Genomic DNA, 15844 nt, shown 5'->3' on the forward strand with positions numbered 1-15844 from the left:
AGCACGGTGGGTCGGGACAAGATACCGGGGGTCGGAGAGAGCGATGTCTTCCTCATTAGTATAGGTCGCGTGGCGACATAAGAAGTCTGCTTCCGCCCAGTTTCGAACCGGGGACCTTTCGCGTGTGAGGTGAACGTGATAACCGCTGCACTACGGAAACGGTGAGAAAAGGGACCCCCCGGCAGTAAGTATTCAACCTTATTGCATTACTGCTCCCAACCAGTTGATATCAATTTAATTCCTAAGGGTTATGTACTTGTTTTGAGTATCTCATGTAGAAGTTGTAAACAAGTTCAATTACGAAATGGTCTAAATGAATGATATACTGAACTTATGTCCTCTTGATATGTGTAACTCTTTGTAACTGAATGAATTTATATCTTTTGTATTCTGATAACCCATACGATAAGATCTGTTAGGTTTGCATGCATATTCTATATATTAACAAATGTATCCTCGTGTATTAGTACCTGTGTGTGCGTTGTTTGAGTTATGTCGCATGGTTGGATTCTAAGACCATTAAAATAATCAATTTTGTGATGTACTGCCACAAAAATAATTGTCCCAGTAAATGCCCAAACCCCTACAGAACTGGTGCCTCGTGAGACAACACTACAACAGTGTGTGATATCCTGTCCCAGCCTGTGGAGCAGACAGTGAGCCTGTCTCTTAATAATACTAATAATACAGTGTGTGATTCCCTGCCCCAGCAAGAGGAACAGACAGTGAGCCTGTCTCTCAATAATAATACAGTGTGTGATCTACTGTCCCAGCCTGAGGAACACACAGTGAGCCTGTATCTAAATAATAATAATACAGTGCGTGATCTCCTGTACTAGCCTGAGGAACAGACAGCGAGCCTGTCTCTCAATAATGATAACCTAGTGTGGAATGTCCTGTCCCAGTCTGAAGAACAAACAGTGAGCATGTCCCTCAGTAATAATAGAACAGTGTGTGATCTCCAGTCCCAGCAGGAGGAACAGACAGTGAGTCTGTATCTCAATAATAATAATACAGTGTGTGATCTCCTGTCCAAGCCTGGGGAACACTGAGGCTGTCTCTCAATAATAATAATACAGTGTGTGATTTCCTGTCCCAGCCTGGGGAACAGTGAACCAGATACTCAATAATAATAATACAGTGTGTGATCTCCTGTCTCAGCCTGGGGAACACTGAGCCTGTCTCTCAATACTAATTATACAGTGTGTCATTTCCTGCCCCAGTCAGAGGAACAGACAGTGAGCCCGTCTCTCAGTAATAATAATACAGTGTGTGATCTCCTTTCCCAACCTGAGGAACAGACAGGAGTGAGCCAGTCTCTCAATAATAATAAAGCAGATTATGATCTGCTGTCCCAGCCTAAGGAACAGTCAGGAAAGAGCAGATCTCTCTATAATAATAATACAGTTTGTGATCTCCTGTCCCAGCCTGAGGAACAGACAGTGAGCCTGTCTCTCAATAATCATTGCGCCTCCTGTCCCAGCCTGGGGAACAGTGAGCTTGTCTCTCAATAATAATAATAATACAGTTTGAACTCCTGTCCCAGCCTGAGGAACAGTGAGCCTGTCTCTCAATAATAAAAATACAATGTGTGATCTCCTGTCCCAGCCTGGGGAACACTGAGGCTTTCTCTCAATACTAATAATACAGTGTGTGATATCCTACCCTAGCCTGAGGAACAGACAGTGAGCCTGTCTCTCAATAATAATAATAGAGTGTGTGATTTCCTGTCCCAGCCTGAGGAACAGACTGTGAGCCTCTCTCAATAATAATAATCCAGTGTGTTATCTCCTGTTCAAGCCCAAGCGAAGACACAGTGAGCCTATCTGTCAATAATAATAATACAGTGTGTGATCTCCTGTCCCAGCCTGAGAAACAGACAATGAGCCTGTCTCTCAATAATAATAATACAGCGTGTGATCTCCTGTCCCAGCCTGAGGAACAGACAGTGAGCCTGCCTCTTAATAACAAGCCAATGTGTGATCTCCTGTCCCAGCCTGAGGAACAGACAGTGAGCCTGCCTCTCAATAACAAGCCAATGTGTGATCTCCTCTCCCAGCCTGAGGAACAGAGAGTGAGCCTGTGTCTCAATAATAATAATACAATGTGTGATCTCCTGTCCCATTCTGAGGAACAGACAGTGAGCCTGCCTCTTAATAACAAGCCAATGTGTGATCTCCTGTCCCAGCCTGAGGAACAGACAGTGAGCCTGTCTCTCAATAATAATACAGTGTGTGATCCTCTGTCCCAGCCTGAGGAACAGACAGTGAGCCTGTCTCTCAATAATAATAATACAATGTGTGATCTCCTGTCCCATTCTGAGGAACAGACAGTCAGCCTATCTGTCAATAATAATAATACAATATGTGATGTCCTGTCTCAGCCTGTGGAACAGAGAGTAAGCCTGTCTCTCAATAATAATAATACAGTGTGTGATCTCCTGTCCCAGCCTAGGGAACAGTGAGCCAGACTCTCAGTAATAATAATACAGTGTGATCCACTGTCCCAGCATGAGGAACAGTGAGCCTGTCTCTCAATAATAATAATACAGTATGTGACCAACTGTCCCAGACTGAGGAAAAGACAGTGAGTCTGTCTTTCAATAATAATAATAATACAGTGTGAATTCCTGTCTCAGCTTGTGGAACATACAGTGAGCCTGTCTCTCTATAATAATAATATAATGTATGACCTCCTGTCCCAGCCTGGGGAATATACAGTGAGCCTGTCTCACTATAATAATAATACAGTGTCTGATCTCCTGCCCCAGCCTGAGGAACAATAAGCCTGTCAATCAATAATAATACAGTATGTGATGTCCTGTCTCCGCCTGAGGAACAGAGAGTAAGCCTGTCTCTCAATAGTAATAATTCAGTGTGGGATCTCCTGTCCCAGTCTGATGAACAGACAGTGAGCCTCTCTCTCAATAATTATAATACAGTGTGTGATCTCCTGTCCCAGCCTGAGGAACAAACAGTGAGCCTGTCTCAAAATAATAATAATACAGTTTGGGATCTCCTGTCCCAGCCTTGGGAACAGTGTACCAGACTCTCAATAATATTAATAATAATAATACAATGTGATCTACTGTCCCAGATTGAGGAACAGACATTGAGCCTGTCTCAATAATAATACTGTGTGTGACCATCTGTCCCAGACCGAGGAAAAGACAGTGAGTCTGTCTCTAAATAATTATAATAATACAGTGTGGGATCTCCTGTCCCAGCCTGGGGAACAGACAGTGAGTTTGTCTCTCAATAATAATACAGTGTTATCTCCTGTCCCAGCCTGGGGAACAGACAGTGAGCCTGTCTCTCAATAATAATAATACAGTGTGTGATCTCCTGTCCCAGACTGAGGAACAGACAGTGAGACTGTCTCTCAATAATTATAATAATACTGTGTGAGCTCCTGACCCAGCCTGGGGAACATACAGTGAGCCTGTCTCTCTATAATAATAATTCAGTGTGGGATCTCCTGTCCAACTCTGAGGAACAGACAATGAGCCTGTCTCTAAATAATAATAATACAGTGTGGGATCTCCTGTCCCAGCCTGAGGTACAGACAGTGAGCCTGTCTCTCAATAATAATATAGTGTGTGACCACCTTCTGTGGTCTGTTTCAAATCCGCCCGCGATGAGACACCGAGGAGAAATGAAGAGCCCCAGTCGCGCTAGAAAATCACCCGGGAAAGAGACTTTCAATGTAGGAAAAAAAAGTCGCTAGTAACAGACATAATATGTTTGTTTTGTTTTTTTAATCGCTGCGATGTGTGACTAAGCTCATACGACTAAGAGTTGCCCCCTTTGTCTAGATCTGGTAACCTGCTCGTCGCTGGTGGGCCAGATCGTGTCCCCCGTCACTACACTGGGGCATTAAGACCCACACAGACTGCAGGGTGAGTGCCCCCTGCTGGCCCCACTGAGAGGTCGAATCCCACCTCCTCCGCTCTCTGCGAAAAGCAGTATCTTCAGGCCCTGACATCCCACCCCTGCCACTCTCTGCGTAAATAAGTATCGTCAGGCCCTGACATCCCACCCCTGCCACTCCCTGCGTAAAGAAGTGTCGTATGGCCCTGACATCACACCCCCACCACTCTCTGCGGAAAGCACTGTCGTATAGCCCTGACACCCAACCCTCCACTCTCTGCATTAAGCACTGTCGTATAGCCCTGACACCCACCCCTCCACTCTTTGAATAAAGCAGTGTCGTCAGGCCCTGACATTCCACCCCCGCCACTCTCTGTGTAAAGTAGTGTCATATGGCCCTGACACCAATCCCTCCACTCTCTGCATAAAGCAGTGTCTTATGGCCCTGAAACCCTCCCCTCCACTCTCTACATAAAGCAGTGTTGTCAAGCCCTGACATCCCTCCCCCGCCACTCTCTGTGTAAAGCACTGTCGTATGGCCCTGACATCACACCCCCACCACTAACTGTGTAAAGTAGCATCGTCAGGCTCTGACATCCCACCCCTGCCACTCCCTGCGTAAAGAAGTGTCGTATGGCCCTGACATCACACCCCCACCACTCTCTGCCGAAAGCACTGTCGTATAGCCCTGACATCCCACCCCTCCACTCTCTGCATAAAGCAGTGTCGTCAAGCCCTGACATCCCACCCCCACAACTCTCTGTGTAAAGCACTGTCGTATAGCCTTGACACCCACCTCTCCACTCTCTGTGTAAAGCAGTGTCATCTAGCCCTGACATCCCACCCCCTCCACTCTCTGAATAAAGAAGTGTCGTATGGCCCTGACACCCACCCCTCCATTCTCTGCATAAAGCAGTGTCGTCAGGCCCTGACATCCCACCCCTCCACTCTCTGCGTAATGCGGTATCGTCAGGCCTTGACATCCAACCCCCGCCACTCTCTGCGTAAAGCAGACATGTTACAGACATTTACAACAAAGACATATTATAAAATATTGACATATACTGTAGGCGGCTGGAGCATTATTGGGAGACAGACTCACTGTTCCTCAGGCTGTGACAGGAGATCACATACTGGGCTCCCAGATCAACTGAGTTCCCTCCTCCCTCTCCCAGTAGGATTGGGACCCGTTGTGATTCTGGCAGGTGTGGGAACTCTGGGATTAGATTTCTGAATTTCGGGAAGAATGTTTCTCTAATCCCAGAGTATCTGTCACAGTGCAGTAGGAAGTGCACCTCTGTCTCTATTTCTCCCCGCTGGCAGTGGGAGCACAGCCTGTCCTCTCTGGGCAGCCAGGTCTGCCTGTGTCGCCCAGTTTCTATGGCCAGGTTGTGGTCACTGAGCCTGTAATTCGTCAGGGTCTGTTTCTGTTTGTTATTTTTTATTTTGGTCAAATATTCAGCTAGTGTGTATTGTCTATTTAAGGTTCTGTAGCATTCCAGTTTATGTTGTGTTTGTGTGTGTGTGTCCCAGTGTGTGAGATATTGCTGTTTGATCTGTGCTGTGATGTGGTTGAGTCTGGGTTGTGGTGCTCTAGCACTGCTGTCCTGAGGCTGGTTAGTGTCAGTGTCACTCACTGCGAGTGTGATTTCAGCAGAGTCTCTGTACTCTTGGGACACTTGACTCACCTGTCTCTCTCTTTCTCTCCCTGTGCTGTCCCTCTCCTGCCCCCTCTCTCCCTCCTCGGACTCCAGCTGGAGGAGGTCCAATCACCACCTCCTGTGAGACAGAAGAAAAATAAGGTGGGTAATGCTCTGATCCTCTCTTTACTCCTGTCCAGTGTCCAGTCAGTGTCCAGTCAGTGTGTCTGTATGAACCCCTCTCTCTCTCAGTGCAGTGTTCATGTACTGGAGTGTCCAGTCAGTGTATCTGTATGAACCCCTCTCTCTCAGTGCAGTGTTCATGTACTGGAGTGTCCAGTCAGTGTGTCTGTATGAACCCCTCTCTCTCTCAGTGCAGTGTTCATGTACTGGAGTGTCCAGTCAGTGTGTCTGTATCAACCCCTCTCTCTCTCTCAGTGCAGTGTTCATGTCCTGGAGTGTCCAGTCCGACTCTTAACGTGACTCTCCTGTCTCTGCTGCCCTGAGCTGTGTGTCGGTGGAGACAGATGATCAGGACGAGCCGATGGAGGCGGCGGAGACCGTGGGTCAGGAGAGGAAGAGCGAGGGAGAGGAGGAGCAGGCTGCCGGGAAGGACAAGAAGAGGAAGAGGAGGTGCAGGTGAGCAGACAGGGGGGCGCCGCTTGGTCGTGTCTGTGATTCAAGGAGGAGTCTCCTCTTGCTGTTTGATGTCATGGTGACGTCTGTGTCTGTGTCCCTCACACCTGCAATAACAATATTCTTTCCAGGTTCCTTTCCTGGTTCTGTGCCAGCTAAGATCTGGACTGGACTAGACTGGAATGGACTGGAGCTGAGGGACGCCAGACTGGACTGCACTGAAGCTGAGGGACGCCAGACTGGACTGGACTGGAGCCTAGGGACACCAGACTGGACTGGACCGGAGCTGAGAGACACCAGACTGGACTGCACCGGAGCTGAGAGACACCAGACTGGACTGGACTGGAGCTGAGGGACCCCAGACTGTGCTGGACTGAAGCTGAGGGACCCCAGTCTGGACTGAAGCTGAGGGACCCCAGTCTGTGCTGGACCGAAGCTGAGGGGCCCCATTCTGGACTGGACTGAAGCTGAGGGACCCCAGACCCCAGTCTGGACTGAAACTTGTAATTTTTGTTCTTTTGTTAAGCATCAATAAAAATTTTTTAAAAAAAATCTGTTTAGCTTTTGGTTTTTTCCCTCCCCCCCCCCCAAAGTTGCTGCTGGGAGAGGTGTGAGTGGGGCCAGCAGGGGGCGCTCTCACCCTGCAGTCTGTGTGGGTCCTGATGCCCCAGTATAGTGACGGGGGACACTGGACTGTAAACAGGCGCCGTCCTTCGGATGAGACGTCAAACCAAGGTCCTGACTCTCTGTGCTCGTTAACAATCCCGGGGTGTTTCTGGAGAAGAGTAGGGGTGTTACCCCAGTGTCCTGGCCTGATTCCCCCCCTGGTCTTGACCCATCATGGCCTCCTAATCACCCCCCTCTCTGAACTGGCTCCATCCCTCTGCTCTCCTCCCCACTGAGAGCTGCTGTGTGCTGAGCGGACTGGAGCATCATCCAGGTAGGGGCTGCACACTGGGGGGGCTGGAGGGGATCCCCCTGACCTGGGAGGAGCTCTGAGTGGAGAGTCCAGACTTATTAATTATTATTATTATTCGTGCTGCACTGGTCTTCAGTCCTGGCAGTGAGAGGGGGACTCTGTGATCAGTACAGACACTTATGACTGTATAATAATACACGATACAAATGGAAAACAGGGTAGCGCTGTAGTCCCTTCGAAACGTTTTGAACTGCCAGAAGAAGTTTTCACAACCCGGACTCGTGAAGGTACAGGTCTTCTCCCATCGTCCGGAGCAAGGTGTATCGTGTCCTGGTGATTTCTCCCGTTTTGAACGGAGTTTAATGTCTTGTTTCTACTTTATTAGAGAGAGGCACTGAACATCCTGTGATGGACTGGTGTCCTGTCCAGGGTGTGTGAGTGTGTGTGTGTCCTGTGATGGACTGCTGTCCTGTCCAGGGTGTGTGAGTGTGTGTGTCCTGTGATGGACTGCTGTCCTGTCCAGGGTGTGTGAGTGTGTGTGTGTCCTGTGATGGACTGCTGTCCTGTCCAGGGTGTGTGAGTGTGTGTGTCCTGTGAAGGACTGGTGTCCTGTCCAGGGTGTGTGTGTGTCCTGTGATGGACTGGTGGATCACAATATTAATTCTCCTCCTTGATTCCCTCCTTCATCGCCAGAGTGAAAGCGGGACACGGCAGTAAAAGCTCAGCCCTGCGGGTGGTGGTCCTCTCGGCCACACGGGGGCGCTCTGGCTCCACGGGGGGGGGGGGGGGGGGTTATGTTCAAGTCCCGCTGGGAATCGCACCGACGCGGCGGAGTTTGTGAACGTCCCAGACACCAAGAAAACGAGAGAGAGAAAAAAGGTCGTTTTTGGGGTTCAAGAAGCAACCCCGAGATTCAGGGAGTTTCCCCGCTGAGCTTACTCTGCCGAAAACACGCAGGTTTTATTTTTTTCCCGTGTCCCCCCTCACACAGGCCGTTTCTGTAGCGTGAAGTTGTGTTTTTTTGCGCGGCGGTCGGTGAGGGGCGAAATTGTATTTATTTTTTTACCACGGTCTGAAACAGAAACGGCCGTGTGGTGTTGTAGAGAGGTCGACGTGCCTGGTTTTCCTCGTCTCCGAAGCCTGTTTTTTTTGGGGGGGGGGTTGTGAGGTCCCACGCAGCGCTCGGAAAAGAAAATGCCGTCTCTTTTCCCCGCAGGACGGGGGGGGGGAACCTGTGTTTTTTGGACGTGGCGTGGCCCGAAATTTCCACCCTTGGCCGCTAGAGGGGGGTGGAGGTTGGTCTTTCTTTGACTTGGGGGTCGGGGGGGGTGCTAATTTCACTGAACCAAACCCCACGGAAACCCGTGTTGGACGTGGGGGTGCTGAATGCGCCCTCGACGTGATTTTGTCTTTAAATTCAAGTGCAGCTTTTGTAACCCTTGGGCCGGAAAAAGCTGGACCCGTTTCCCCTGCCTGTCCGAGGTGGCGACTACCGGGGTCGTACAGGGACACCCGGCTGGCCGCTGAGAGTTGGAAAAATAAAATGTCCACCTAAAAAAAAAACAACCGCGAAAAATATCGGCCATTTTTGTTTCGCGGCCGAGCCGTGAGCGCGTCGGGGGCGACATCACGGGGGCGTCACAATGAGCCGCCTGACGTCACAGAGCGGCGGAATCTAGCGGGGGGCGACGCCGGAGCCCCGTGAGCTCAGAGGAGTGAAGGGAGAGGAGGAGGAAAGGACTATATAGCGCTTTCTAAACACGTGTTTCTTCCAAAAAAGATTCGCGGGTTACTTCGACTTCAAACAAATAATAGTTTCAGCTTCAGATTCACTCTGAAGAATCCCTGTGAAATCGGTAAGTCAGTTAAAAATGCCGCTGTCGAGAAATAACAAAATAAGTTGAGAAATAAGTTGTTTTTTTTTTCCCGTTACTCCACTCTGATGGGTGTGATCGTGCTGTAAAAAGATATTGAGAGGAGGTGCACCTCTACACAGAGAGTGGTGGGGGTGGGGAACAAGCTGCCCAGCCCTGTGGTTGAAGCCGATACCCTGGCTTCTCTCCAGACACAGCTGGGTGAGCTCCTCCAGTCAGGACAGGAGGGTCTACTGTACACAGAGGGGGGCGGGGGTGGGGAACAAAGCCGATACCCTGGCTTCTCTCCAGACACAGCTGGGTGAGCTCCTCCAGTCAGGACAGGAGGCTCTACTGTACACAGAGAGTAGCGGGAGTGTGGAACAAAGCTGATACCCTGGCTCCTCTCCAGACACAGCTGGGTGAGCTCCTCCAGTCAGGACAGGAGGCTCTACTGTACACAGAGGGGGGCGGGGGTAGGGAACAAGTCGCCCAGCTGTGTGGCTCCGCCCCCTCCCCTCCCCTCTGTGACTCTGCTTGTCTCGGCAGGACGATGGACCGACAGAGATGCCGCACGGCCGTGCGCGGTCGCAGCAGGACCCGGGCCCAGCGAGGCGTCGTAAGTCCACCCCTCCCGCCCGCCGTCCAGCGTCCAGCGTCCAGCCCTCCTCCAACTGGCCTCTCCGCCCCCAGCAGCGCTCGCTGTATTATAATAATAATAATAAACTTCACTGATAGAGCACCTTTCACACACATAGCAGCGCAAAGCGCTTGACAGACCAGGTCTCACGGTAACACCTCCAGACGAGGAGAGACACTTCCAGTGGTGATCTTGACTGAGGACACGCCTCGGCTCAAGAGACAGGGTCGCGGGTCCGAGGAACACCAAGCTGCAGGTCCATTATGGCCTTCTGAGAGCACAGATTGCCTCTGGACGTCCCAGACTCTTCCTGAACACACTGTAAAGACTCATCTGTCCAGACTTTCACTGGACACACTGTAGAGACTCACCTGTCCAGACTCTTACTGGACACATTGTACACACTCACCTGTCCAGACTCTTACTGAACACACTGTACACACTCACATGTCCACACTCTCACTGGACACACTGTAGAGACTCACCTGTCCACACTCTCACTGGACACACTGTAGAGACTCACCTGTCCACACTCTTACTGGACACACTGTCCAGACTCTTACTGGACACACTGTACACACTCGCCTGTCCACACTCTTACTGGACACACTGTCCAGACTCTTACTGGACACACTGTACACACTCGCCTGTCCAGACTCTCACTGGACACACTGTACACACTCACCTGTCCAGACTTTCACTGGACACACTGTAGAGACTCACCTGTCCAGACTCTTACTGGACACACTGTACACACTCACCTGTCCAGACTCTTACTGGACACACTGTACACACTCACCTGTCCACACTCTCACTGGACACACTGTAGAGACTCACCTGTCCACACTCTCACTGGACACACTGTAGAGACTCACCTGTCCACACTCTTACTGGACACACTGTCCAGACTCTTACTGGACACACTGTACACACTCGCCTGTCCACACTCTTACTGGACACACTGTCCAGACTCTTACTGGACACACTGTACACACTCGCCTGTCCAGACTCTCACTGGACACACTGTACACACTCACCTGTCCAGACTCTCACTGGACACACTTTCCAGACTCTTACTGGACACACTGTAGAGACTCACCTGTCCAGACTCTTACTGGACACACTGTAGAGACTCACCTGTCCAGACTCTTACTGGATACACTGTACACACTCACCTGTCCACACTCTTACTGGACACACTGTCCACACTCTTACTGGACACACTGTACACACTCGCCTGTCCACACTCTTACTGGACACACGGTCCAGACTCTTACTGGACACACTGTCCACACTCACCTGTCCACACTCTCACTGGACACACTGTCCACACTCACCTGTCCAGACTCTTACTTAACACACTGTACACACTCACCTGTCCACACTCTCACTGGACACACTGTAGAGACTGCTCAAGGCCCCTAGTCTCGACACGACTGGGCTGGACTATTTGGTCAGAGCTGTCTCGGAGATGGGCTGTTTGGCGTCTTCACAGGTCACACCGGTCAGGCCGAACCCGGACTGGCAGCGGGAGAGATCCCGGCCCAAGTCCCGGTGCTTTTCCGTAAGTCTGACCGGGTCGCCTTCCGCGAGACTGGACCGGCCGCCCTGTGGTGGGCCCGGTGCCCCACATCTACCCTACAGCTCCCCCACTGACCCCTAAACTCCCGATACCCTACAGCTCCCCCCACTGACCCCTAAACTCCCGATACCCTACAGCTCCCCACACTGACCCCTAAACTCCCGATACCCTACAGCTCCCCACTCTGACCCCTAAACTCCCGATACCCTACAGCTCCCCCCACTGACCCCTAAACTCCCGATACCCTACAGCTCCCCACACTGACCCCTAAACTCCCGATACCCTACAGCTCCCCACACTGACCCCTAAACTCCCGATACCCTACAGCTCCCCCCACTGACCCCTAAACTCCCGATACCCTACAGCTCCCCACACTGACCCCTAAACTCCCGATACCCTACAGCTCCCCACTCTGACCCCCACAGTCCTGATGGCCGAGAGGTCTCTGCTTGCTGTAGTGATTGAGTGAGCTCTGTGGACCTAACCTCTGTCTTGTGTCCTCGTTTTCAGCGTCTCCTAGTGGTCCGTCATTTCACCAGAGCTGAAGGTGAGATCTGGGGAGGAGACAGAGCACCCCCTAACACCCCTGAGCTAGGTTACAGGGTAAGACAGCTTCTTACTGTTGGACACACCTGTCCACACTCTTTCTGGACACACTGGACACACTCGCCTGTCCGGACTCTTACTGGACACACTGTACACACCCACCTGTCCAGACTCTTACTGGACACACTGTACAGAACCACCTGTCCAGACTCTCACTGGACACACTGTCCACACTCACCTGTCTGGGCTCTTATTGGACACACTGTACACACCCACCTGTCCAGACTCTCACTGGACACACTGTCCACACTCACCTGTCTGGGCTCTTATTGGACACACTGTCCACACTCACCTGTCTGGGCTCTTATTGGACACACTGTCCACACTCACCTGTCCAGACTCTTACTGGACACACTGTACACACTCACCTGTCCAGGCGTAGTCTCTGCTCCTCATCCCCCCTGCGTTGTGTCTCCCTCTCTCCCCGCTGGACAGAATCCCGTGGTGTCTTCGTGTTTCCCCGAGCTCGTCCAGAAGCTTGAGAGGGCGGCCGAGCTGCAGCTGGAGCTCCCGGGGTCGCCCGGCTCGTCGCGCTCGGGGTCGCCCGGCTCGTTCCGCTTGGTTTCCCCCCGCCCCCGCCCCCGCCCCCCCCCTCCGGCCCCCTCAGGCCCCTGACCGCCCCGCCCCGCTGCCCCCCCTTAATCCCCGCCATGCCCCTCGAGCCCCCCCTGCTGCCCGGGGCGGTGCCCCTGCCCCTGCCCCCGCCCGTCCTGCCCCCCATCGCCCGCCCGGCCCCGCCAGGCCCCGCCTGGGGCTCCCCAGTGCGGAGGGCAAGGAGAGAGGCTGAGATGTTTGTCGAGACAAGTGGGGCAGAGTCTGTCCGTCTGTCCGTCTGTCTGTCCATCTGTCCTTCTGTCCGTCTATCCTTCAGTCCATCTGTCCCTCTGTCCATCTGTCCCTCTGTCCGTCTGTTCTTTTCTCTGTCCATCTGTCCATCTGTCTTTCTGTCCTTTTCTCTGCCTTTCTGTCCATCAGTCCATCTATCCTTTTCTCTGTCTTTTTGTCCGTCTGTACTTCTCTCTTTCTGTCTTTCTGTCCTTCTGTCTGAGTCTCTCCATGTCTCCCTGCTCTCTGTCTGTCCTGCGTTGTCCCAGCTGGGTCTCTCTCCCTGTGTCTCTCCTTGTGTCTCCCTGCTCTCTGTCTGTCCTGCGTTGTCCCAGCTGGGCCTGACTCCCTGTGTCTCTCCGTGTGTCTCCCTGCTCTCTGTCTGTCCTGCGTTGTCCCAGCTGGGTCTCTCTCCCTGTGTCTCTCCGTGTGTCTCCCTGCCTGTCTCTCTGTCTGTCCTGCGTTGTCCCAGCTGTGTCTCCCTCCCTCCTCTCTCTCTCCGTGTGTCTCCCTGCTCTCTGTCTGTCCTGCGTTGTCCCAGCTGGGCCTGACTCCCTGTGTCTCTCCGTGTGTCTCCCTGCTCTCTGTCTGTCCTGCGTTGTCCCAGCTGGGTCTCTCTCCCTGTGTCTCTCCGTGTGTCTCCCTGTCTGTCTCTCTGTCTGTCCTGCGTTGTCCCAGCTGGGCCTGTCTCCTCTGCTCTCTGCCTTCAGCTCTGTTCGCCGATGTCCCGCCAGCCCGTCACTCTCTCAGCCTGTCTCTTGACTTGCAGGAGGAAGAGGAGGTGGAGACAGCTCTTCCGGCAGGAGAGAGGAAGGAGGTCAGTGCTGGTCCCACCCTGCCCCCTGTCCTGTCTGTGGTGGAGTTTTGCCGTCTTGTCTGTCCCTGGGTCTCAGTGTCTCTCTCTCTTTCAGCCCTGTCTGTCAGTGTCTCTCTCGGCCTGCTGTCTGCCTGTCCCTGCCTCTCTGTCTCTCTCTCTTTCAGCCCTGTCTGTCAGTGTCTCTCTCCTCCTCCTCTCTGTCCTCAGTGTGTCTCTCTCCTCCTCTCTGTCCTGGAGTGTCCAGTCAGTGTGTCTGTATCAACCCCTCTCTCTCTCAGTGCAGTGTTCATGTACTGGAGTGTCTAGTCCGACTCTTAACGTGACTCTCCTGTCTCTGCTTCGGAAGCGCCGATGCGTCTTTTTGAAGTCCCTGAGCTGCGTGTCAGTGGAGACAGAAGATCAGGACGAGCCGATGGGGGCGGCGGAGACCCTAGCTCAGGAGAGGAAGAGCGAGGGAGAGGAGGAGCAGGCTGCCGGGAAGGACAAGAAGAGGAAGAGGAGGTGCAGGTGAGCAGACAGGGGGGCGCCGCCCGGTCGTGTCTGTGATTCAAGGAGGAGTCTCCTCTTGCTGTTTGATGTCATGGTGACGTCTGTGTCTGTGTCCCTCACACCTGCAATAACAATATTCTTTCCAGGTTCCTTTCCTGGTTCTGTGCCTGCTAAGATCTAGACTGGACTGGACTGGACTGAATTGGACTGGACCGGAGCTGAGGGACACCAGACGACTGGACTGCAGCCTAGGGACACCACACTGGACTGGACCGGAGCTGAGAGACACCAGACTGGACCGAAGCTGAGGGACCCCAGACTGTGCTGGACCCAAGCTGAGGGACCCCAGACTGGACTGGACAGGAGCTGAGGGACACCAGACTGTGCTGGACCGAAGCTGAGGGACCCCAGTCTGGACTGAAGCTGAGGGACCCCAGACTGTGCTGGACCGAAGCTGAGGGACCCCAGTCTATGCTGGACCGAAGCTGAGGGACCCCAGTCTGTGCTGGGCCGAAGCTGAGGGACACCAGACTGTGCTGGACCGAAGCTGAGGGACCCCAGACTGGACAGCACTGGAGCTGAGGGACACCAGACTGGACTGGACAGGAGCTGAGGGGCCCCAGACTGGACTAGACTGGAGCTGAGAGGCCCCAGACTGGACTGGACCGAAGCTTAGGGACCCCAGTCTGGACCGAAGCTGAGGGACCCCAGTCTGTGCTGGACTGAAGCTGGGGGGCCCCAGACTGGTCTGAACTGAAGCTGAGGGGCCCCAGACTGTGTCCTGGCCTGATTCCCCCCCTGGTCTTGACCCATCATGGCCTCCTTATCACCCCCCTCTCTGAACTGGCTGGGAGGAGCTCTGAGTGGAGAGTCCAGACTTATTAATTATTATTATTATTCGTGCTGCACTGGGCTTCAGTCCTGGCAGTGAGAGGGGGACTCTGTGATCAGTACAGATACTTATGACTGTCTAATAATACACGATACAAATGGAAAACAGGGTAGCGCTGTAGTCCCTTCGTAACGTTTTGAACTGCCAGAAGAAGTTTTCACAACCCGGACTTGTGAAGGTACAGGTCTTCTCCCTTCGTCCGGAGTAAGGTGAGAGGTCACCCCCTCGGGGCGCAGTATCCCCGATGCACCCCCCCACCACCACCCAGAACGACACACACTTCTGTGACGATTGGGAGACCCCGGTTCGACCAGCCCCTGCGGTGGAGGAAACGACCTGCTGGAGAGAACACGCAGACTCCACACAGAAGGGTCACTTCGGCATTTATTCTAACAGCAAAACAACACCAGAGAGAAACGGTCTCCGAAAGATAAGCGCACACCGGGAAAAACACGACGGGGTCATTACAAATGGGAATAGGAGTCCTTTTTTCTTTTCCGGACGTCAGTTGTATCGTGTCCTGGTGATTTCTCCCGTTTCGAACAGAGTTTAACGTCGCGTTTCTACTTTATTAGAGAGAGGCACTGAACTTTGGGGAACGTGACATCCACCCAGTATTACTAGTAGGTTGATAAATATAAATGTTCTTTTTCCCCCCGTATGTTACCTCGCGAAATATAACGATGGCCAACTCCTTAAGTCGAAATTTAAACCCTTCTCACGCTACAAGACAGTCCGTCAACATCACCGCGGCCCAAAGCGCGACCTTCGGTATGACGTTGGCGGAGAAGGGGGTAGGGTAAGTACGTCACAGCCGGGGGAAGCCCCTATCACGTGAGAGGGGTGCGGCGGGCGACGAGCCCCCGGGGGCGAAGAGAAGTTGATTTGCGTGGGGTGTGGAAACACTACACGACCGGGCAAGCGAGCCGTTTTTTTTTTTTTTTCCAGAACATCAGAACAACCGCAGAGATAACCATCGATCCACCTCCAGACGTTTCCTTTTTTGTCCTCTTTGGCCTCCAAAATAAAAAAAAAGGAGTTGTTCCACACCCCTGCCACCCTCTGTGTACAGTAGA

The 15844-nt window shown here is 52.6% G+C and overlaps 1 long non-coding RNA gene across 1 annotated transcript; it reads left to right on the top strand.

Moving 5' to 3' along the window:
* The first annotated feature begins 12390 nt into the window (after positions 1-12390).
* Positions 12391-14547, top strand: LOC148671228 (uncharacterized). Its single transcript, XR_015937175.1, has 3 exons — positions 12391-13387; positions 13734-13894; positions 14023-14547. It is a non-coding gene; the product is annotated as an uncharacterized LOC148671228 (long non-coding RNA).
* The last annotated feature ends 1297 nt before the right edge of the window (positions 14548-15844 follow it).

The sequence above is a fragment of the Lepisosteus platostomus genome, chromosome 5 (assembly GCF_059453375.1).
Source record: "Lepisosteus platostomus isolate fLepPlt1 chromosome 5, fLepPlt1.hap1, whole genome shotgun sequence".
In the NCBI taxonomy this organism is placed as follows: Eukaryota; Metazoa; Chordata; class Actinopteri; order Semionotiformes; family Lepisosteidae; genus Lepisosteus; species Lepisosteus platostomus.